General features: G+C 48.0%; 1 protein-coding gene across 5 annotated transcripts in view; it reads right to left on the bottom strand.

Moving 5' to 3' along the window:
- The window catches only part of ARHGAP32 (Rho GTPase activating protein 32), a 250,625-nt gene that overhangs the window by 41,315 nt on the left and 185,248 nt on the right, over positions 1–24,062 (bottom strand). The window contains exon 1 of one of the 5 annotated variants that reach the window (XM_027740537.2): positions 6,559–6,637. The exons of the other annotated variants lie outside the window; for them this stretch is intronic. The gene's annotated coding sequence lies outside the window, so the exon portion shown is untranslated. Of the gene's footprint in view, positions 1–6,558; positions 6,638–24,062 lie in introns of those variants that run through there. 5 annotated transcript variants of the gene reach the window in all.

Raw genomic sequence — 24,062 nt, 5'->3', positions numbered from 1 at the left:
ACAACCCCTCGTGCCTCAGCCCAAACTGCAGCACTGTCATGTCTGCCCATAAAACCCTTCCAGAGACCACTTCCAGAATGTAAGACTGAATTACAATTACAATATTTAATTACCATTGCCCAAAGTGTTGGCAACAGAAGGAAAGGTAGGACGAAAAAGAGCAGTGGCTGCCGACTGCTTGGTTTTGGATCATGGAGACCAATCGAGGAGAAACTTTTCAATAAACTCAGCCTTACTGTGCCCCCAAATCTGTTTTGTAGAGGTGTTTTCTTTCCATTTTCAGCAAGAAAAAACCCATCAGGCAAAGGCTCCAAGAACAAAATACAATCCAGTCAATCCTGCAGGATGGGACATCATCTCCCACCTGACTCACCCTGCTCTTCCCAAAGACCAGGAGATATCCAGATTTTGAATAGGATCACAGAATCCCAGAATGGTTTGGGTTGGAAGGGACCTTAAAACTCAACGCCATGGGCAGAGACACCTTCCACTAGAGCAGGTTGCTCTAAGCCCCACCCAGGATGACAGCAGCTTCCTCCAGGACATCCTGGCAAGCCCTCTGCCTGCTTCCCAAACCCTCTGCCTGTACCCCCCAGCCTTTTCAGCCTTTTTTAAGGGAAAACAAACCCCCTGCTGCACAAACCAAGAGCACCTGCCAGCACTGTTATTTTGGGTTTGCACTCCTGCCTTGACAAAATCCCCTTCCCAGGGTCACAGCATCACATTTTCTGAAGCAGGGCTGGTAAACTTTGACTCCATGAGAACAATCTTGGAGGCTGTTTGCTGACCCACATTCCCAGCACATGGCAGGCTGCTGTTCCTGTGGTTCCCAGTGATTTCACAGGTCACAGCACCCAGCTGGCCCCCGCTGAGCTCAGAGGCAGCACCACGTGTGGCTGCAGAGCTCCAGACACACAAACAAACGGCATCAACCAGTCCCAAAATCAAAGATGGAAAAAGGTGTGGGAATGTTTTAAAGAAAGGGATCACAGACCAAAAGTGAAATCCATCCTCTCTGAAGAGAGATTTACAGCAAGTCATGCCAAAATGTTTCCAGGCTCTGAGCCCCTCCAGAGCCATTCTCCTCTAAAATTAAACTGCTGCAGGGAGAGGGAGAGAAAGAGCAGCAACAGACTCCTTTGGAGAAAGAGCAGAATCAGGAGGTGAGAAGCTGGGCTTGGTTTTGCCACAGATTCTGCACACACTCAAGGGCACATTTAATGGCGTGAGCAGTGAGTTCAGCTGCGTCTCCACACAGCATCAGTTATCCTGACCCTCCCCAAAACATCAGTAAATACTTTTAATCCATCCCCTCGCTTGGAAAAACACGTTCTGCAGACCCACATCTCACTGAGGAGAAATGATACCAAGCCAAGAACTGAGTCACATCTCCCAGTTCTCTGTCATGTTCCTTAGCAACAAGACATTTTCCTCCTTTCCTCCTGCCACAGCACATTCTATTTTGGAAGCTAATTTATACAGCCCTAAAAACCCCAACCAGAATGTGGAACCACGCACCACCAAGCACCAGCCTGGAGTCCTTGAGCAGGATGCTGGGTTTGAGGAAGGACCAACCAACACATCAATAATCTCACTAATCTCTACACTGGGCATAAAGATTTCCAAGAGATATTTTAGAATTCCATAGGTATGAGAGTTCAAAAATATCCCTCTATGTCCAATAACCTTCATGAATGTGTACTGACTGATTTGCTGTAAAGAAGAGAAAAATAAAATCAAAATGCTGGTGTGTTTTCTGAGGCTGCAGCATTTAGCCTGTGCCAGGCTGCCATCAGTTTAGGCTGGGCTCTGTGTTAGAAGTCATGAAAGATGTTAAACATGACTAATTTCAGCTTCCCTTGATAAAAACCATTCAAATGAACTGTGATGATGAGAAGCAGCCAAGAAAAAGGACACACTTCCATCTACCACGAGAGGCCCATGCACATGGAGAGCAAAGAAGGTCATTGGTAAGTGCTGGTTGTGTTTCTTTACAAAGCCTGGTGCTAAGGAAGCTGCATTTTGTGTTGCATCTGCCCAGGCTCCCTTGGGGCAGTGTCTGCAGCCATCTCAGCACAACTCCAGCTCTTCCTTGTCCTTTCCAACATCAGCCCTTGGCTCAGGTTGGAGCGTTGGCTCCTTTTGGTCAGCGTAGGAACATCTGGCACCAGAGATCCACCAGCCTGGAAACTCCCTCCCTGCTCCTGCATGCCCAGATTATACAACACCTTCAGCTTCTGCTGCACTTGGGTCTAATCACTCCTCCTCCAGAGACAGGAGACTGCAAATTCAGAAGCACACTGACAGCTCTCATTTAGCCAAAATCACCCATCTGCAGTGACATGCACGAGGATGATCCACAGCTTGAACTGCCTGGAGAAGTTTCTTCATGGCAATGAGAAACTACATTTAATAACCAGGAACTATTTACAACAGCAAAACCTCTTTCCGTCTTCTTACGCCAAATTTCTTGAGTGTTTAAAACGGGATAAGAACAATAACCACCAGTTGAGCCAGATGCAAAAGCACATCACCTATGTTTGATACCAAGACATCTGTTTTACTTTCCAGTTTAAAGACATGACTAATCTTTTCACAGACTCTAAGGCCATAAGGGAGCACTAAGATAATACAACCTGACCTCCTGAACAAACAGAGCCCAGGACATCACTGAATTCATCCCTGAAGGCCAGCACACCTACCCCAAGGGAAGTGCTACGTGGTTAGGAGGTATAGATCAGTTATTTATGTAGCTGAGGGCTGAGACAGGAGGGAGGTTCCAAAGGTACAAGGGCTGACAAGGTCAGTCTATTAATTCTATTAATAAGTTTGAATTGTATTTGGGAAAATCAAGCAGTGCTGACTAACAGAGTGTCAGTGATGGTGCAGCAGGGACAGGCTGGGTCAGAGAACTCCTGAGCCTCAGGGTGCCACTGGGAATAAAAATGGATGGGGCTGCAGTGCAAAGGAAGCAGTTATCAGAGGCCAAAACTGGAAAACCAGGGGGATTGGAAACAACCCAACAGAGATGAGGGCAGCCAGCACACAAGGGTCAGCAGCTCAGGTGACCCAAAGAGGTCACAGGGCCAGCAGTGGGACTGGGAGACAAGGGGAGCAAGGGAAACAAGCTGGGAGAAAAATATCAAGAGACACTTGAAATATCTTTTTTCTCTTTCATTCTTACCTCATTTTGCTAAATCCCTGTGTTCCAGCAGAGTTTAATGCAGTCCTTTTGCTTATCTCGCCTACCTTGGAGATTAAGGATCCTCTTAAAAAATGATGTTCTGACTCAGGTGCTATCATGGGCAGAACTAAACATGAGATCTGCCCATCAGGGAGATGGTGTCAGCCTTCCACCCACGTTCACTTTGAGATACCAGGACTGTTTGACCTCACACCACACCCAGAAATGTGAGACCTGACATCAAAATGTGCCTTTGTGCAACACTAAATTAACAAAAAAGAGAACGTGATGCTGCAACTTGGATGTACCTCTGATACTTACACAACCTACATAATTTGAGAAGAAACCCTATTTGAGAACAACCCCAGAGGCTATTCTGATGTGGCCCATCTGGTTAGCAAATTTCTGGAACCTCAAGCAGTAGCATTAAAGACAACCAGGTAAGAATCAACATCAACAACCAGGTCACTGCACTGGATAATCCTCCAGATACTTGAAAATCAGGGAGACAGAACACTCGAGAGCCAAGATGCCACCTAAGCCATTATGTGACACCACAGCAGGTTCATCTCTGTCAGAAGTTTCTCCAGCTCATCAGGGATGACAATGTCCCACATTCCATGTTGGTGATGACTGGAGCTGTTGGCTCTTGCTACAGCTGGAATTCCTCAGTGGCTCACCTCACCTCAACCTCCCTCTAATACAATCTAAACCAAAATATTATCATCCCATCTCCAGCAACCACGGCCTCGGAGAAGTCAAGAACTGCCTGTCCCCAAAGTCACACCGATCTGAAGGCAAACTGCCTTTGCCCTCCCACCGTGTGCTCCATGAGCTCCTTCCCTGAGGAAAGGGCTTCCCAAGGGCCGAGGGGGAGCTGCAGCACCCACACCATTCCCACTCCTGCTGCTAACTGGAGATCTCCCAAACCCCTGGAAGTGCCCCAGGTTGACCCTGAGTCACAGTGAGTGCTCTGGACACACACACAGCCCAAAGCCTTCCCAAGTCCCTCCACCACCCAAAGCCAAGCCCGGGGTGGGATCGGGAAGCGGGAGAAGAGGAGCAGCAGCCCCGCTGCCCCAGCTCCAGCCTGGGCAGGGGGAGGAGGAGAGGGATGGGAACGGATTATGGGACAGGAATCAACAAACAGGAATCAACAAACAACACAAGATGAAACAACGAGGAGTTGGGCAGATCCCGGACAGGGTGTTTGCTCTTATGCAAGGCCTTGGAAGACACTGGGGAGGAACCAACGTTTATTCCATCAGGAAGGGGCAGGAGCAATCCATGTGGAAAGCAGGAGGAGCAGTCAAAGCACACAGCCTCCCTTTCCTGGGCTGTTACCTCAGTCCTGGTGCAGACTCTCCTGAGGTATGTGGTGCTCCCAGCAGGACAAGGAACATCCCAGCCCTTTCCGCTCTCCCAATCCCTTCCCAAAGCTGCCCCTCTCCCCTTCCACCAGCCCGAGGGCAACTGTTCACAGCCCAGAGCAGCAACTTCCACATCACGCTGACCTGCCCTTCCCGGATTGGTTCTTTTCCTGTTTACAACTCAAACCTGTTCATACTTTAGCTCTTAACCCCTGAGATTATTCTGCCTTTGGAAGCAAAATTGCCACTCACCTGGACTGGCAACACACCACAGCCAGGAGTTTCACTCACATTACAGTCACCTTACACAGCACTGGCAGGAAACAACAGCTAAAAGAGGATGAAAATCCATCCTCCTCACACAGCTAAAGAAGTGTAAAAAACTTCACTGAAAGTGAAAATTGGGCCCAATAGTTTGGGGATTTGAGGTGAATTAAGTCTGCTTTTTAAGACTTAGGAATGCAGATAATGTATTGTTTTGCCTGCTTTATATTCTTTTCCTTTCTCTTCCAGTGCAGAGCTTTGATTTCAAATGAGCCTCTTTTATCATGCCTGTGTGGTGCCCAGAACAAAGGAGGTCAGGGAAGAGTGGAAAGGGAAGGGAAGGGGAGGCCGCCTGTCTTCTCTGTCACAAATAATCAGATCCTGCAGGGCATTTAGTTCTTAAAATGGACTATGGCTTTTAGGAGGTTTTCTGAACAAATATGAACAGACGAGCCATGGCTACTTGCAAAGCGTCTCCTGTGATCACAGTAACAGCTCTCCCTGGGAATTTTCTTTTCCAGAGTGTGCATCCCATGCCCCAGGGCTCCAGCAAACAAAGGGCTGGCAGTTTTAAATAGGAAGCCCCTTTCTCCTGCACAACAGCATCAATAATATTAATGCTTAGGAATGCATTCTATGTCCAGTGCGGGGAGGGAGGCAAGACAAAAAGATAAAGTGATATGCAAAAATCTATTGAAATTTAAATTCTAGACATTCCCATCTGTCAGCTGCCTCTTTGGGAGGGAGGTATAAATCCCAGAAGGAAGCAGTGATCTTCAGTCCTGCAGCCCCAGGACCATGCAGGTCCCTTGACTGCAGGGGGCTGCATGCTGGAATTCCTTCTCCCCTGAGATTTGGGTGGGAATCCTCACACAAATCCTCCTGGACACAGAAGAGGCTCCCTTTAACAGCTCTGGTTCCCTACACACCCATGACCCTGGAGTAAATCCAATAAAACAGTTTACAACTATGGACCTGGTGCACAGCAAGGTGCAATAGAGACCTCGAGTCAGAGGTTAAAGGGAAACAGAAGTAAAACAATCAGCAAGGAGGGGGAGAGGAGGAAGTATGTTCATTTAATCGGTCTCTGGTTGGCAAGAGAAGCCAACCACTGAGCCAGGGAACCTGCCCAAGGGCACAGATCCCCCAGGATCTTCTCTCCCAGCAAGAACACAGGTCACAACCCGCAGCCAGGGTGTCAGATGAGAGAGTTGCTGAGAATCAGTGACATCAGGGATGTTTTCTCTGGCTACAAACACGATCCCAGGCTGCCCCTCCACAGCAGGAGTCATCTGAGCACCCCGATGGCATCACCCCTGCATCCCCCCTGCGTGGGATCAGTCCTGAGCAGGGCACCCCTGCACAGCCCGGCACCAACCGGGGGGTCTGAAGTCTCACAGAATTCCAGAACGGTTTGGAAAGGGACCTCGAAGTCCCTCTTGTTCCGTGGGCAGGGACACCTTCCACCAGACCAGGTGGCTCCAAGCCCTGTCCAACCTGGCCTTGAACCAGGGACAGGGTATCCACAGCTTCCCAGTGCCTCCCCACAGTAAGGAATTTTCCCCTAATCCCTCCTCCAAAGCGTGTGCCAAGCGCCTCTTCCCTGCTGCACGGCCAGAGAGGACCCCGCTCACCCCAGCCCGAGCCACGAATTCCCACACTAAATACCTGGCGAGTTCCTAAGCAACAAGTGGGCGCAGGCACCTACAAATCCTCCTCAGGGGGCCGGGGGTGCCTTACCTGCCCCGCTCGGGTCCCCGCCCGGCTCCGGGAGCGGGTCCGGTCCCCGCGGGCTCCGCTCGGCTCGGGGGATGCGCTCGCAGCTCTGCGGCTCCTGCCAAGCCCCTCCCCGGCCCCGCTCCTCCTCCCGCAGGTGCCTCCTTCCTCCTCCTTCCCTCCCTCCCCCCTTCCCTCCCTCCTCTCCCGGCTCCCGCAGCCGCTGCCCCCCCGCTCCCTCCTGCCGGTGCCCCCCGGCCGCGCAGAGGGCGGAGGATGGGCAGGGAGGGAGGGATGGGGAGCAGCACCCGGCTCGGCTGGGCGAGGGTCTAAACACAGAAATATAAACAAAGGAAAGTCTAAAAAAAATAAAAAATTCATAAAATAAATAATAATGATAAAATAAAAATAATAAGTAAAAAAAAATATAAATTAAGGAAGGTCTAAAATAAACATAAACATAAACATAAATATAAATATAGGAATGTCTAAATATATCTAAAATATATACATATACAATATATGCATATATACATAATATATAGATATTTTATATATTTATGTGTATATATGCACATAAGCACAGAAAATATATATTTATATACGATGTGTATATACATGATATGTAAATATATATTTTATATATTTATGTGTATATACACAATAAAGATAGAAAATATATATTTAAATATGATGCCTGTGTACAAAATAAACGTATATTTATATATATACAGGTAAATATATAATATTTTATATTAAATATATTTATTTATATTTATATACAAATAAAAATAGGTATAAAAATGTAAAGGAGGGGTGACAAGAAGGCTCTGCTCCATGGTGCCAACCACTTGGACACGAGGCCACGGGCAGAAACCGATGCCTGGAAGTTCCATTTGACTATCAGGAAGAACTTCCTTCCCTTTGCAGTGACGAGCTCTGAGCAGGCTGCCCAGCGAGGCTGTGGAGTGTCCCTGACTGGAGATATTCCAGAACCCTCCAGACACAACCCTGTGCCATGTACTCCGGGATGAGGTGGGACCAGGTGACCCACTGTGGTCCCTCCCAGCCTGACCCTGCTGTGGTGCTGTGCAGGTCTGACCCTGGCTCTGCCCGTCCAACCCATGGCCATAACCCTGCTCCTTCACCTGCATCCATCCTACCCATGGCCATAACCCTGCTCCTTCACCTGCATCCTACCCATGGCCATAACCCTACTCCTTCACCTGCATCCTACCCATGGCCATAACCCTGCTCCTTCACCTCCATCCTACCCATGGCCATAACCCTACTCCTTCACCTGCATCCATCCAATCCATGGCCATAACCCTGCTCCTTCACCTCCATCCTACCCATGGCCATAACCCTGCTCCTTCACCTCCATCCTACCCATGGCCATAACCCTGCTCCTTCACCTGCATCCATCCTACCCATGGCTCTAACCCTGCTCCTTCACCTCCATCCTACCCATGGCTCTAACCCTGCTCCTTCACCTCCATCCATCCAATCCATGGCCATAACCCTGCTCCTTCACCTGCATCCATCCTACCCATGGCCATAACCCTGCTCCTTCACCTCCATCCATCCAATCCATGGCCATAACCCTGCTCCTTCACCTCCATCCATCCTACCCATGGCTCTAACCCTGCTCCTTCACCTGCATCCATCCAACCCATGGCCATAACCCTGCTCCTTCACCTGCATCCATCCTACCCATGGCCATAACCCTGCTCCTTCACCTCCATCCTACCCATGATATCACAGAAGTGTGATATCACATGATGTATGTGACATCATAGGGGAGCTGTGATGTCACAGGAAGGATGTGATGTCACAGAGGAGGATGTGATGTCATATGGGGAGCTGTGATGTAACAGGAAGGATGTGATGTCATAGGGGAGCTGTGATGTCACAGGGAGGATGTGATGTCATAGGGGAGATGTGATGTCACAGGGAGGATGTGACCTCACAGGGCTGATATGATATCACAGGAGAGGTGTGATGTCATATGATGGATGTGACATCATAGGGGAGATATGATGTCACAGGAAGGACGTGATATCACAGGGGAGCTGTGATGTCATAAAGGAGCATGTGAAGTCACAAGGATGATATGATATCACAGGAGAGGTGTGATGTCATATGATGGATGTGACATCATAGGGGAGATAGGATGTCATAGGAAGAATGTGATGTCAGATGAAGGATGTAATGTCACAGGGGAGCTGTGATGTCACAGAGGATGATGTGATGTCACATGACAGTTGTGACATCACGGGAAATGTGATGTAACAGGAAGGATGTGACGTCACAGGGCAGGTGTGATGTTATAGAGATATGGAGGTGTGATGTCATATGATGGATGTGATGTCACAGCACAGCCCCGCCCCCCAGAGGTCCAGGGCCATGAAGGTGTTCTGGGGGGTCAGTGACATCAGAGGGGGAGGTGACGTCAAGGGGGAGGTGTGATGTCACAGAGGAGAATGTGATGTCATGGGGAAGATGTGATGTCAGAGTGGAGGACGTGATGTCACAAGGATTATATGATATCACAGAAGAGATGTGACATCATATGATGGTTGTGACATCATAGGGAGATGTGATGTCACATGAAGGGTGTGATGTCACATGGGAGCTGTGATGTCACAGGGATGATGTGATGTCACAGGGATAATATGATGTCATATGATGATTGTGACATCATGGGGGAGATGTGATGTCACAGGAAGGATGTGATGTCACGGGGAGTTGTGATGTCAGAGTGGAGGACGTGATGTCACAGGGATGATATGATATCACAGGAGAGATGTGATGTCATACGATGGGTGTGACGTCATAGGGGAGCTGTGATGTCACAGGGAGGATGTGATGTCATTGGAAGGATGTGACATCACAGGGATGATATGATATCACAGAAGAGATGTGATGTCACATGAAGGATGTGTTGTCACAGGGGAGCTGTGAGGTCACAGGGAAGGTGTGATGTCACAGGGGAGCTGTGATGTCACAGGGATGATGTGATGTCACGGGGAGCACATGACATCACCTCCTTCACCTCCATCCTACCCATGGCCATGACCCTGCTCCTTCACCTCCACTGGCAGGATGGACCCTCATCCCCTTCCAGCCCTAGGGAAACACACTGGCCAGCAGAGCTGGACTCCCATTTATCCTTGCCTTTCTCCTTTCCTTGCTCCTTCACACCCCAGAAACTACCAGAGCCCAACACCACAAGGGCTGCAGAGGTCGGGGTATGTCTGTGCCCCCCCTCACTCACACTGCAAATCCCCACGTGTGCACTAAAGGTGTGTGTCAGCATGGCCGGGAGGGAGGGGCAGACTCAGGACATGCCAAGTGTCCCCACAGAAACATGTCCCAGCTTGCAGAGCAGGCACAGGCTGGGCCCTGAGCCCACCTGCCCCCACAGCCCTGGGACAGCACCCAGGGGGTCCCTTTGTTAATCCAGTCACAGAGTGATTCCCACTCCCAGGGGCTGTGAACCAGCACAGTCAGGGGCTGCATTGATCACATCACTGCAAACAAACTCCATTAAAAATTCCCCCGGAGTTGTGCTGTTTGAAAGCCAAGCAGAAGGACAGGGCTCGTTTTAGAGTGACCCAGTTCCAGCCCAGGTCCAACCCAGCTGTGCCAGGGCAGAGACACCATGGCCTGACCTCACCCCCAGCACTGCCATCCCTGCACCGGGAGCAGGGATGAGAGCTAAGGAGGTCAGGAAGCCTCAGCCAAGCCTTACAGCCTTTTTCTAATGCCACTGAAGCCGTGGCCTTACCTTCATTTATCACTTGAGGACTAAATTCTGCCCTGTGCTTTAACCACTCTGACCTTGAGCCCCCAGTTCACACCAGGCTCGAACCAGCTCATCAACCCCAGGGATTGCTGTCACACACTTTAAAACTGGGATCAGTAGATAAAGGTGCACAACCTCAGGGTCACAGGGATTAAGGAGAAATTTGCTTCTCTATATGCAGAAATCTCAATGATCGGGGCAGAACTTTCTGTTGGTGCTCAGCTTTCTCCTCAAGCCAACGTGCTGTTTTCAGGACTGTTTGCTGACTCACATGTCCCGATAACACCCCTTCTCCAGCTCCTTACTGTTGGTGTTTATTGCTGTCCTTGTTTTGCTTGGACAATGATCACAGTGTCACAGTGTGTTTCAGCTCAGCAGCCAAGCATGACTCCTAAATCCACTCCTCTATGCACAATTCCAAACACAAAACCTTCTCCCTGGTACCAACTCACCATTCCAGGAACGTTCTTCTTATTGAGCCTGTTGATAAAAGCTGGTAAATCTCCTAAAACTGGGGAAATGAATACACCAGAAGCCAGGCTGTTCCAAATTTACATGGAAAATGCACACACAATTCCAAACAGCACCCAGGACTTCAGAGCAGCACCACCATGAGCCACCCAGAACTGCCAGCACGTGTTACATGGGCCCTATATAATTATTTTTTTCCTTTTTAATGCAGGCCAGGCTTGGTTAGGAGGAATCCTCCAAGGCTGTTGAACCCTGTTGTGACAAACTGTTCCATTCCCACACTTTGCTGGTGCCCAGTTTCAAACTAAGGCCAGGGGGTGCCCAATCCTATTTTTGCTCTAAATTAAGAGCTGCACTCCCAGTAACACAGAGCTCCCTCAGCTGCAGACTTGGGTTTTACCTTTGAAATTACTGCTCTGAGGAGGTATTTCACTACCTAGTGTACAATGACACACCTTTCCCCCACCTGCACTTTTTTCCTGTAAAGGAAAATCCTTAATCCTTGTTAGAAAATGCCTTTCTTTAAGGAATGAAACCTGAGCAATCAGGGACATGGCTCTTCTGCACCTGGACGTTCTGCACCTGGCACAGGGGGTCTCTGCCCTGAACAGAACTGGGTGTCCTCCTGCTGCTTCGGAATATTTGACTGAAATAATAATCATATGTGATCATTTTCTGTTCCTAATTTCTTTTGCCAGACAATTTTAAGCCACTAATTTTTTTTTTTATTAAACAAGTGAAAGAGATACATCCTCCACTACTGAGGTGTTCTTCAGCATGCCACGGAGCAGAGAGGTAGATAATGAATGTCTTATCTTTTAAACTCAGCTAATAAGCCCAAGCATTTGAAATCACAGACAAAAAAGGTCCATCTGTGTGCCTGTCACAAATTCAATCCCTGTCCTCCAGAAGTTATTTCAGACAGAAGCACTGGGAAGGCAAAGTAACCCAAAGAATGTTATTAGTACAGCCTGTACCTTCTTCCACTTTCTGGTTTTTGCAAATATAACCACTCCAGGAAGCTTCAAGCCATCCTCCATCCATAAGCATCAGGCAGCCACTATGTTCCAATGCTGCTTCTGACTCAGTTACATTTATCCTGCAATCAAGTGCTCCTAAAACACACACACAACCCCCCCAAATAAACAAAACCCCTTTAAAAAATAAAAAGGTGTTGGAGAGAAACTAAGATTATAGATGAAAGCAGGCTGGGGGATTAAAAACCCCCAACAGAGCAGCACGTCGTGCAACAGATTGCCATGGAATACCTTAAAATGTGGGATTTGATTCCCAGAGCTGGCAGCAGCCAGGTCTGACATCCAAGTATCTCATGTCACAGAGTGTAGAATCATCAAATCCCAGAATGGTTTGGGTTGGAAGGACCTTAGAGCCCATCCAGTCCCATCCCCTGCCATGGGCAGGGACACCTTCCACTAGCCCAGGTTGCTCCAAGCCCTGACCAACCTGGCCTTGGACACTTCCAGGGATCCAGGGGCAGCCACAGCTTCTCTGGACAAGTCCCTGGGGTGGCCCCACGTGGTGAATTAACTGTGGTCACCAAGCTTTGGTGGGTGTAGCCACGGTCTGTCATGGCTTGCAAGAAAGATTCCAACTAATCCATTTCCAAGGGTAAAAACACAGTTAGGAACAATGTGATACAGAGCCAAGCAGGTAAGAGAGGACCTGCACTTGCCTTTCCCTCGGCAAAGGTTTCCATGAGAACCAACTGATGGAATTTGGTGCTTCCCACCACAGCTCCGGGATGAAGGAGCACTCCTGTGGCACGAGATCTGCAACCAAACCTGGCAGAGAGAAGTTCACAGCAGCAACATCCCAGGCATGGGCTGATTCCTGAACTGCAAAGCAAGTCCTAAAGGCCACAGGTCTGATCTGCAGGTGATGAATTCACTGTCAGGGAGAGGGGCAGAAAGGGGGGAGCACCGAGAGGGGCAGAGGGAGCCTTGGCTGCTCACTGAGGATTTCTGATGGAAATACACCACAGATCTTGTCCAAGCAGTGGACAACATGCATTTCTACATGTTCATTTAAGGATCCTCCCAAACACACACCACATCCCTGCCCAAACCAAGACCTTCCAAGGAAGCCAAACAAACATTATGGATTTGCCAGTGTATATTCTCCAGCCCCACTCGCTTCCAATCTTAATTTCTGGTTTCACATAGACACTTTCTTGCAGATGTAGCAACATCACTGATCCCTATGGGATGGAATCAGAGCTCCAGCACCCCTTCTTTGTGCACAGAGAGGTGATGCTGTAGCTGCTCAGCCTTTGTGAACTTCCCAGGCCCAGGTTTTAAAGGGAGATTTGGGCTATTCATGGCACAACCCTCGATAAATCCATGTGCCAATGCAAGCAGAGATCAGAGCCACGTGCCATCACCCAAGGTTAAAGCTGCCTCAAGGTATTTCTAAGCCACAACTCGTCTCCCACACTAATATAGAGAATTATTCAGGAGAAAAGGAGAGGAAAACTAGAGCAGAACAAACTCCCTCTTCCCATGATTCCAAAGCTTTCAGCACAACTGCAGAGTTTTGCTCAAGCCAACTATTATTAGAGTTAAGTCCCATTTTGACAGAGCTTGTGAGAAAGGAAGAAATGTAGTTTAAAAATAACAAACCCCTCAACCTGAATAAGTGGAGAGTGAGAAAGCAGCACAGAACATGTGAAAAGGAAGTTGGCCTTATTAATAGCACATAGTGTCTTCAACACCCCTGCACTCGGCCAAGTTTCACCCCTTTACTTCACAGTACTCATCCTATTTTGGTGGATCCAACCTCTCCAAGCCCCAAATACCAGGAATGCTTCCATAACAAACATTAACACAGCTCTTTTTTACCTGCACTAAACACGGGTCTACGCAATTATTTCTGAACTGATGCCTGCAGACTGTTCATGGATCCCTTGTTCCTTTTCTTTTCCAGTTAAAATTCCCCAGGAAACATGGCCAAGACTCACCACAAAATTACCTGACAAAGTGTGAGATGCCTGAAGCTGCTGTTTATGGGTCCAGCTTCTTCCAAAAGCCTCAGTGACCACACACAAGGAGGAACTGCACTCCAGGGAACACAGCAATTCATGTGTCTCTTCCCTCTCCCTGTTCCAGGCACTTCCTGTGCTTTCAGGAGGCCGATTTCCAGGGCTGTAATTACACCAGTAGTGCCTCCCAGTGGGGATGTAGGATATGCTGGGATGGAGCAGGGGATGCTCCTCAACTGGCAGAGCTCTGCTGCTTCCCCTGGGATCCCCAGAGCTGCCAAAGGACTCCTCTGTCATGAGCCTGCACCCCATCAAGGGTGGCCTGGTTGGGTTTTTTTGGGAGATACACTCTGCCAGCTCTGAGTGTGACCTTTTTCAACCTTCCAGCAGACTCAGCTATGCCAGGGAAAACCTGAACACAAACTTGGTGGGAGCTGGAGACTGAGGCTCCTTCCCTGACACCTCACCTGGGCCTTCCTGGGATTGCAGAGAGGAGCCAAAAGGTCACCAGAGCCACCACCTGCCTCAGCTTGCACCTCGAGGTTACACCAGACAACACCCCTGTGCTCAGCTGAGCCCTGGAAAGCACACGGCTCTTGTTCCTGGAACCACACAGGCTCCACTCCCTGCGGGCTGGGAGGGCTCAAGCAGGGCCTGGACAGGTTAGAAAACTCTCTTTTGACTTCAGCTAAAAAAGAATATATAAATGAAACAGCACAACCAAACTATATCTTCATCTTCTTCCCAGGTCTCTGCAGATGCCTTTTTGGTTCAGTCCAGCTTCTCTCCTGCTCTTCCCCCAAAGGATGGGTCTCCTGCCCTGCCAAGTTTCTCTGCCTCTGCCACGGCTTCCCCTGGACCCTCCAGACACAGCACCAACCCCCAGATCCTGCTCTTCTCCTCCAGGCTCCCAAAGCCAGGCCTCTGGAAGAAAATGTCAGCCAACTCACTCCCAAGTGGCTGAGAAGCACCCAGGCAGTTCCAGAGCACCCAGAAATGTCACAGGAACAGGGGCTGGCTCAGTTGCAGACCCTGCACCAGCTACAAACATCACCCAAACTCCGGTCTGTGGGCAAGAAACACAACCAGGGGTGCTTAGAAAGCACCAGAGTGGACTTTGGGGCTTACTGCCATTGTCAGAAAACATCTGCACTGTTAAAGGATTAAAGGATTAAGGAGGAAGGAAAAATACATTGACTCCTAATACCTCATGTCCTTAGAAACTTGGTGAAATACTTCAAATTCTTGCTCTTCTCTCACTTAGGAGTTAGCCAAGGTTTATACATTTTATTGAGGTAGACAGGAAAAGCATTTCAGATTTGCCACTGCAGAACTAAATTCAAAAGCAAGTTCCATATAAAAACACATTCTCATTGATAGAGTGCAGAAAAAATACTTGACACTTTTTAACTCTAAAACCTGCTCCAGGTAAATCACTGCTTGTCCCAGTTTGGTGAAGAACTCCCAAAACTGCAACTCCCTGGCACCTGCATCCATAATGCACCTGCAATTCTCTTCAAATGCTAAACTATGAAGCAACCTCAGGAATCCTCAAGTGGATTTTCAGGCACATATCCAGGACGTGCTCTCCTGCAGAGGGGGAATGGAGAAGGCTGAGAGTGACTCCTCAGTCCCAGGCAGGACAGATGCTGCTGTTGGGATGCTCCCCCATCCCCAGCCCTTCTTGCCCAGGGCACACAGAGCCTGTCCTGCACATTCCTGGCCATCTCTTCCCAGCACACAGGAGCTGGGAGCTGTTCTCCCCAACTCCTACTCTTCCGGCAGGATCACAGATTTTATGGTGCACATTCCATAGAGCACCAGATGAATCCTGGATATAGCAGCACTTCCACAGCTCAGCCCACAGCTCTCATCCCTTTCTATTTCTGCCAAAAAACGGGAAGCAACAAAAGAAGGAGGAAGAATCACTTGAAACAAGGGAGGCAAGAGAAGACTCCAAGGAAATGAAAAACTAAGGAAAATGCTGCTGCAGTTCTGATTTGAACTTCAGATTTAAAGACCTAAAAAGACTAACCAATCTCAAAGTTGTGCAGTAAATCCCCTTCTCCTAAAACCAGGTAATTACTGGAGCAATTCCCAGTATCAGAACTCACTGCACTGAGAGCAAACAATGCAACACAACTATGGAAGGTGAAGCTGCACACTCCTGATGTATCCAAGGCACAAACTACCAGCAAAATAATACTGTCTTTTTTTTATAAAGCAAGCATCCAGCACTTATTATGGGAGTGAAATAAAGCCCTAAAGCCTAGTTTAAAAATAAATCCGCCTTTGGTGACTTTAGGAGGTACAATGGGAAGCCAGACAAGGATTTCAGCAGAGGCAGAGCTTTACACATAAACCACAAGAAGATTTGCAGTCAGTTGAAATACAATTAGAAGAGATGCCTGGCACTTAGCAAGCACTTAAATCACTGAACTGCACAAGCACCAAGCACTGGCCTCTTTAATAAACTGAAATGTTATACCAGTTGTTGGATAGCAGGATATGCCTCTCCTAAAATTCCACTTATTTCTTTCCAAGCACTCAAGAGAAACCAAAGTCCAGGTATGATTTAACAAAACAAATACGTTGAAATGCCTGTTGACAAACACCTCTCAGTAAGTGAGGAGGAATTTGTTTATGTCCCAGGGACATATCTCAGCTCCTCAGTTCCACTGGAACACTTTAATTTTACCTAATGCTACTTTTGAAGAGCTGCAGGGCGTTGTCATGGCAATGCCAACACAACACAGTTGTTTTGTGCTCTCTCTGCATCTGGGCACATTTACACTGCCAGAAAGCTGCAGCATTTAACCACATCTCTCCTCTCTTATTCAAGCAAGTCCTTTCTTCCACAACGTGGTCACAGAGGGTTTGGAACCCTCTTTGGATAGATCTCTCTGAGGCCCAAATTGAAAGCCTGGGGAAAGAAGAACACTTTATATTTAGAAATTCAGCAGCTGGAGGGGGAAAAGAAGCTAAATTCTGATACACAGATTAATATCCACATGGCTACTGGTACACAGGGGTGTTAAGCATCACCCCCAAGATTTGGGCTCTGCTGAAATCACCGGCAGAAAATCTGCCTGTGAGAGGGTGGATGCTCAGAATCAGGTTTCTGCCCAACAGATTTTATGTAAAAAAATTCATAACACACTATTTCAACTATATCTACCTTCTGTCAGCAAAGCTAGGGAGTTAGTGAGGGGTTACTGCTACAACACACGGGGTTAGACTTGGTTAGGACAGAGATGGTGGACGAGAGGCTCTACCTGAGCTCAGGTGGGGCTGGTTCAGAGCCTGGGTAACATGTGCAGAGCCTGGTTTTACACCATCCATCTCCAGATCTGCACATGGGGCAGGGCAGGGCAAGGGGCAGAGGGACAGACACAAGGTAAGAGCGAGGACACAGTTAAATTAAATATCTCCTGCAGGAGACCAACAATTCAACATGGAGAGACAGCAATTGCAGAAATGCAGAGTTCAGTGCTGGGCACGAAGAGCTGCTGCTTCTCTGGCTTGTTCCAGGCCTGAACTATCTCTACCTGACAATGTCTGTGTGCAAAAAGGAGTGGGAGTAAAGTGACACACTGAGCTCACAGGATGGGCAGCAAACAAAGAGGAGGTGAGCTGAAATGAGCTGGGTGAGCCCCCAAATCTGAGCTGAAATGAGCTGGGTGAGCCCCCAAATCTGAGCTGAAATGAGCTGGTGAGCCCCCAAATCTGAGCTGAAATGAGCTGGGTGAGCCCCCAAATCTGAGCTGAAATGAGGTCAGTGAGCTCCAAATCTGAGCTGAAATGAGCTGGTGAGCCCCCAAATCTGAGCTGAAATGAGGTCAGTGAGCCCCCCCCCGAAACTGGAGCTGCTGAGGAGGAAGGTGGATGCCTGAAGAGCTGGGCTTGGAGCTGGCTCAGGTGTGACCACAGTGTATCCAGGCTAATTCCCAATTCCAATCCCATGGCAGGGGGTGGAACGAGATGATCTTTAAGATCCCTCCCAGCTCAGAGAAGTCTGGGATTCTGGGATTGGGTGAACACTCTCAAGAGAGTTTTCACTGTAAAAAGAGTTAAAAAATTATATAAAAAGGATGTCGGTTTAGGGTGGCAAATGCTGGTGGAAGAATCAGTGATTTTAAAAGCACAGCTTGCCCAGGAATGGCCTTTGGGGTGCTTGAGAGACCAAGGACCTCGAGTTTGTTGTCAAGGGCACTTTGTCCCGCTCACAAACCCTGTTCCAGTCCTTGCCTCCCTATCCAGAGCTCAGCTCATTTATCTGGGGAAGCCAAGGGCCAAAAAAGAACTTCAGTGTCTAAAAACTTCCTCACGAGCCCAGAAAGGAACTTCCCCCTCCACCAGCAAAGCCTGAACAGGACCCCAGAGCCTCCACACTTCAAAAATACATGGATGTATGAAATCCTGGATGAATTCCTGGGAGCAGAACCACGCTCTCTGGTACACAGGGATGTTATGAACAGCAAGCACAGTGCAGAGCACAGCTCAGGGATGGCAGGATGTGGCTCCTGAGCTCTCAGGGGTGCTCTGGGAGCAGCCCCAGCCAAGTTTCTAATCTCTGTGGCAATTCCATGACTCACAAAGGGCCATGGCTGTCAAAAGGAATTAATTTCCCAGGAAAAACAAGCAGAACCACTAATAGGCCTTGTACCTCTGAGCAGAAATATCAGAGCTCTGCTCTGGTGTCGAAATCTTCCTTCTGACAAACAGCTCCGAGGGGAGGGGGGTGAACACTGACCCCTCAGGGTGCATTAAGCAACCAGAAATGTGGCCATGCCTTGTTTTCATGTTAAAAACCTGGGAAAAAAACCCTGCCTGAAAAAACCAGACAGGCTAAAACCCTGCCTAAAAAACAGACAGGCTTAAACTCTGCCTGAAAAAAAGAGACAGGTCTAAACCCTGCCTGTGTTACCTGAATTTAATTGCCACTGATCCTTAGCAGGAATTGCATCTTTGAAGGGCTCATGGACTCAAGAACCTTGACTACAGGAGTGGGAAAAAAATCAGGAAAATCTTTTCTCCATACCTGTGTGACCAAGGGAAACTCCTTGGATCTTACAAGAATTTGCTATTCTGATTCCTCCCAAACTTTGTGGCAGGTTATTTATTTATCACTGGATATGGCCAGTCATAACAATAAGGTTTTACCTTTACTCTTAAAAAACTCCATCCCAGTTTAAACATTCCCTGGTTCGTGTTGGTTTGGGAATGTGCAGTGGAAGAAGCCTTCCTGTCCATGATATATCTGACACTCAAATGCTGTTTTCCCTCCTGGATCTCTCTCCCTTTCTGGCCAGAGGCATCTGATAATCTTGGCACATGCTCAGGAAGTTGAGTCCTCACACCAGAAACAAGTTTGCTGCCAAAAAACATTCTTGTCCTGGAGGAAGCATTGGGAATGGGAAGCACATCCTCGTTTCCCACGTTACAGGGGTATCAGCACAGTCTCCATGCAACAGGCTGGAGGTGGGTATGTGCTTGGGCAAAAAATATATATGCACATGAATATTATATATGTTACAATATATCTATGTACAGATTTGCATATCCAGTTTTAAGACTCATTTATGGAATCCAAACATCATCCCAGGGGGAGCTGATTTGTGGAAATGAGGCCTTTACTGCAAAACCTGATAAATCTCCAGAAACAGCCCCGGGTTTTACTGACACCAGGCTTTGCTGGGAGGTTCTGAGCAGCACCAGCAGGATCTAAAAAGGACCATGGCAACATAAAGCAGGACTCTGGATAAATAATCCACTTAATAGTTCACTTGGGGCATTGAGAGATGCTGAGCACAAACAGCATTCCCTGATCTTCAAAAAGAAAAAGGAATCTTGGCTTCTGAAAACTGCCAAGTCTAACAAACACTGAAAGCCACGTTTAAAATCTACTCCATCACCCATTTTTACCTTCTCTTTCTTTCACACTGACATTCATATTTAGTTGCCTGGCACTTAAATTCTTTCTTTTTAATCTTTTCAATCTTTTTATGGATTCAAAATGATTCTCTGACCTCCAGAAAAGAGTTAAAATCAGCTTTGCTGTTTCCCTGCTGTATTATTTTAAGTCCAAAGAGCCTTTAAAAAGCTTAGAATAAAGGGTTGTTTGGGTTTCCCTAATATCCTTCAGGGCATCAGTGCTACTGACCTGAATGTACAGAAGAAAAAGAAAGGGGAAGAAAAGGAGACACAGAGAAACAGGGAAAGAATGAAAGAGGGAAAAAGGAATCAATGAAAACGTACAAGGGGGGAAGTAGCTCCAGGATGCTGGACGGGCTCCATGGGCTGGGGAGACTGGGAAGGGATCATTAAACACAGGGAAAAACCAAACAAAAAACAGTTGGTTAAAACACACCCCCAGTAAAAATGGGCTCATTTCATACAAAGCTCAGCTGGGTTATACACAATACAACCACGGACCCAATCCTTCAAGTTGGTTGGGGTTTTATTCCCTAAACTCTTTGGGAATTCATTAGGATCCAGGAATTCCCACCCAGCATGTCCCAGCTTGAAAAATCCCAAACATTTTGCACGTTTGATCTCTCAGCACAAGGCCCATCCCTGCCCAGGCTTTACTATATATTGAATTTTCCTCCACTTCTAATGGTGCTCAAGCAAACAGCTGCTTTTTCTTGCTCTTCATCCAATGCAAAAAGAGGAATAATCGCCTCAGAATTTTTCTCTGAGATACCTGAAATTATCTTGAGACATCTCAGAATTTTTCTAAGAATAATTTACTGTCAGCAAAAGGTGTTCCTCCTGAAAATCAGGAATTGCAGAGAAGGCAGATTTAGCTCTGCCTCACCCCCAAGCGCTAATTTGGTTTTTTGGATGGAAGAGAGAAAGTCCAGGAAAGGTGTGGATGTGGCACTGGGGGCCATGGTCAGGGGGGTTAATGGCTGGATCATCTCAGAGGGCTTTTCCAACCTCAGGGATTCCATGAACCCATGATTCCCAGTGAACCCTGAGATTCCATGGGCAGGTTGGCCTTGACCTGCTGAAATCTCCATTGGCTCAGTCCGGGGGGCTTTTCTTGGAAAACCCTGGGGGCTTCCACAACTTTGGGCAATCCCTGCAGCACCTTCCAAAGGCACAGAGAAGCCTCCTAAGGAAGCATCTCCACACTCCGACTGCTGGCCTCTCCTCCCAAATCCCTGTCCATGCTATCCAGGAAAGGTGTGTCCAGGTAGGATTGAACAAAACAGAGACACTGAAACACCCCTTGTCAAACACCTCTCAGGGAGGAGGAGGAATCTGTTTGAGCTCCAGCCCCGCAGGAGCACAGGGACCAGGATTCCTGCAGGATTGGTGCTGAGCTCTGCCAGGGACCAGGATTCCTATAGGATCGGTGCTGAGCTCTGCCAGGGACCAGGATTCCTGCAGGATCGGTGCTGAGCTCTGTCAGGGACCAGGATTCCTGCAGGATCAGTGCTGAGCTCTGCCAGGGACCAGGATTCCTGCAGGATCGGTGCTGAGCTCTGCCAGGGACCAGGATTCCTGTAGGATTGGTGCTGAGCTCTGCCAGGGACCAGGATTCCTGTAGGATTGGTGCTGAGCTCTGCCAGGGACCAGATTCCTGCAGGATCGGTGCTGAGCTCTGCCAGGGACCAGGATTCCTGCAGGATCGGTGCTGAGCTCTGCCAGGGACCAGGATTCCTGCAGGATTGGTGCTGAGCTCTGCCAGGGACCAGGATTCCTGCAGGATCGGTGCTGAGCTCTGCCAGGGACCAGGATTCCTGCAGGATCGGTGCTGAGCTCTGCCAGGGACCAGGATTCCTGCAGGATCAGTGCTGAGCTCTGTCAGGGACCAGGATTCCTGTAGGATTGGTGCTGAGCTCTGCCAGGGACCAGGATTCCTGCAGGATCGGTGCTGAGCTCTGGCAGCTCTGGAAGCACAATCTGTGTCTCCTGCTGGCAGCCCTGAGCTCATTCCCTGTTTCCCTGCTGGCCATGGATGCCTGTCCTGGCTCAATAAATTTGCACTCGATTCAGCTTTAATGATACAGTTGCATGAACGCCAAACAACTGGTTTGTTTACATCAGATTAACAAGGCTGGTACTAATTATGTCCATTTAACTTCCCATATTTTCCTTATAAAAGCACTAATTAAGCCATGATGCTCTCATTGGTGTCAAATGGCTGTTCAACCCAGGCAGAATTTAAGTTTTATTTGCACCTTCTTCTTCTTCTTCCTGATTTTTATTAAAATAAAAACCCAATCACAGTGGTTTTTATCCTGGTTGTTAATCCACAGCCAGGCTCTGAGGAGCCTGTTTTGATTCCAACAGCTCTAACACAGTGAATGTAACTCAATTTGCATTTTTGCAGTTAAAATGAATTCATTCAGCACTGCCCAGAGTCTGCAGCAGGTCAGGACAGAGCCTGTTGCTGAGCCAGACCTAAATTTCAGTCCTCCTGAAGTTCAGTGGATTATTTGTGCTGGGTGTGCTGACCTGGATAAATCTGTTATTGATGTTTTAAAAAAGAAAATTAGTAATTTATAGCACCTTGTAATACTGACAGGTTCCCTTTACTGTGTCCTTGGTCCTGCACTGTAGGAGTGTCTTTACCTGTTAAACCTAAATTAAATGAGAGGATGAGACAGGAATCTGTAAACTCCTCCATAAAGTTGGCAGAGCTGCTGGGTTATTCATTATTTGTCCTAAAGGAGACTGAGGAACTGGTGAGAAGGACCCCCGAAGCTTTAAAAATGCTGATTTTTTGGGGGTGGAGGGAGAAAAAAGTAAAATATTACCTCCTTCTCCCTCATTTCTTCCCTTCAGCTCTGAGAGTCCCAGTGCAAAGTGCAGCTTTATTCTGGGTTTCCCCACTGAAATCAGCTGCTCCCCAGCAAGAACTGTGCCCAGAACCTCCCCCAAACGACCCCCCCGAGGCCCCTGCAGGGAAGTTTAGTCCCAGCAAGATGCTGCTTGTTAGGACAAGACAGGAAACGCAGTGATGTGTGAGGGGAGGGTGAGATGGGGGTAAGTAAGTAATGGCCAGTCTTCGCGAGCGAAGATTTGGGAAAGGTCATTGACCCTTCCAGCCTGCGCAGTGGATTTTTAGGTGAGACACAGCGTGCGCTGAACTGAGCCCACCCTTTAGTCCTGAGGTTCATCTGCCGGGGCCGAGCAAAGCTTGGACAGTGGCAGTGAGGTCCCCAGGATGTAGGTTTGTTTAGAGTGACCTTCTCTTAGGTGGATTGCCTTCCACGGCTGACGAGCTCCACCTGCCCAGGGAGCCGGGAATTGAACCCGGGTCGCAGAGGTGAGAGTCAGACACTCTAACTACGACTATCCAGAACTACGAGAGAGGACAGACTGGGACAGAGAGCTGAGGAGCGCTGCCTGTGCCAAGAGGATGGGTAGGGACAATGTGAACACACAGACAGAAACACACTTTTCCCAAAAAAAGACCAACCAGAGATGGACAGAAGGGAATGGGAAGAGTCAACACAGCCAGAACCTACAGGCAATGCCCAAACATTCACTTAGAAGGAACAAACAGAGCAGCAATTCCCATTTTTCCTTCTGAGCAGCACAATGAATATTTTAAAGATTCATTTCTCACCAAATATCTAAAATTCAAATGCAACCTTTATCCTGGATCTTTAAAGATCTTCCTAAACATGAGCTGACTCCATCTATTGTGGCACTGAAAGTCAGCTAAATTGACAGTATCAGCTAGGACATATTAGCTATGGATCCAGTACAACAATTTAGGCTGAGAAATTGTCATTACAGTATTGTATCTGAATAAAAATAGTGGAAGAATTCAGAAAAAATGAAAGTGCTCAATAAATGTGGGGTTTGATGAGCCCACAGAACCTTACTGGATCTTTACAGGGGTTTTTACATAAATAGAAAGAATCAGGAAGGCAGTTTGCATCCCAACTGGAAAAAAAGCATTTTCTTACAGGACTGAACATGAACAAAACAAGGGCACAGGCTCAGCCCAATACTGGGGGGCAAATACCACTCAACAGGTACCTTCCAGCACCTCCTGAATCCAAACTTCATTGTTAAATACATTTCATAGTTGACTCAAAGCAAAACAATATTCTGTCTTATTATTTTGACTGTTCAGAATTGAATAATGTTTTCCTGCATGGTCCATTTTCTCTCCCTTGTCTTAGCCCTGGCTGTACCACCACTGGTGCAAGCACATCCTTCCACAGGCAGTGAAAACAGTGTTTAAAAGCAGAGTCTGCCCTCAATCCCAACCCTCCTCTCCCA

This window comes from Pipra filicauda, unplaced genomic scaffold (genome assembly GCF_003945595.2).
Source record: "Pipra filicauda isolate LSUMZ 115617 unplaced genomic scaffold, ASM394559v2 scaffold323_size1005334_pilon, whole genome shotgun sequence".
NCBI lineage: Eukaryota > Metazoa > Chordata > Aves > Passeriformes > Pipridae > Pipra > Pipra filicauda.
Note: the sequence above shows the minus strand (reverse complement) of the source record. Positions and strands in the feature narration are given on the sequence as shown.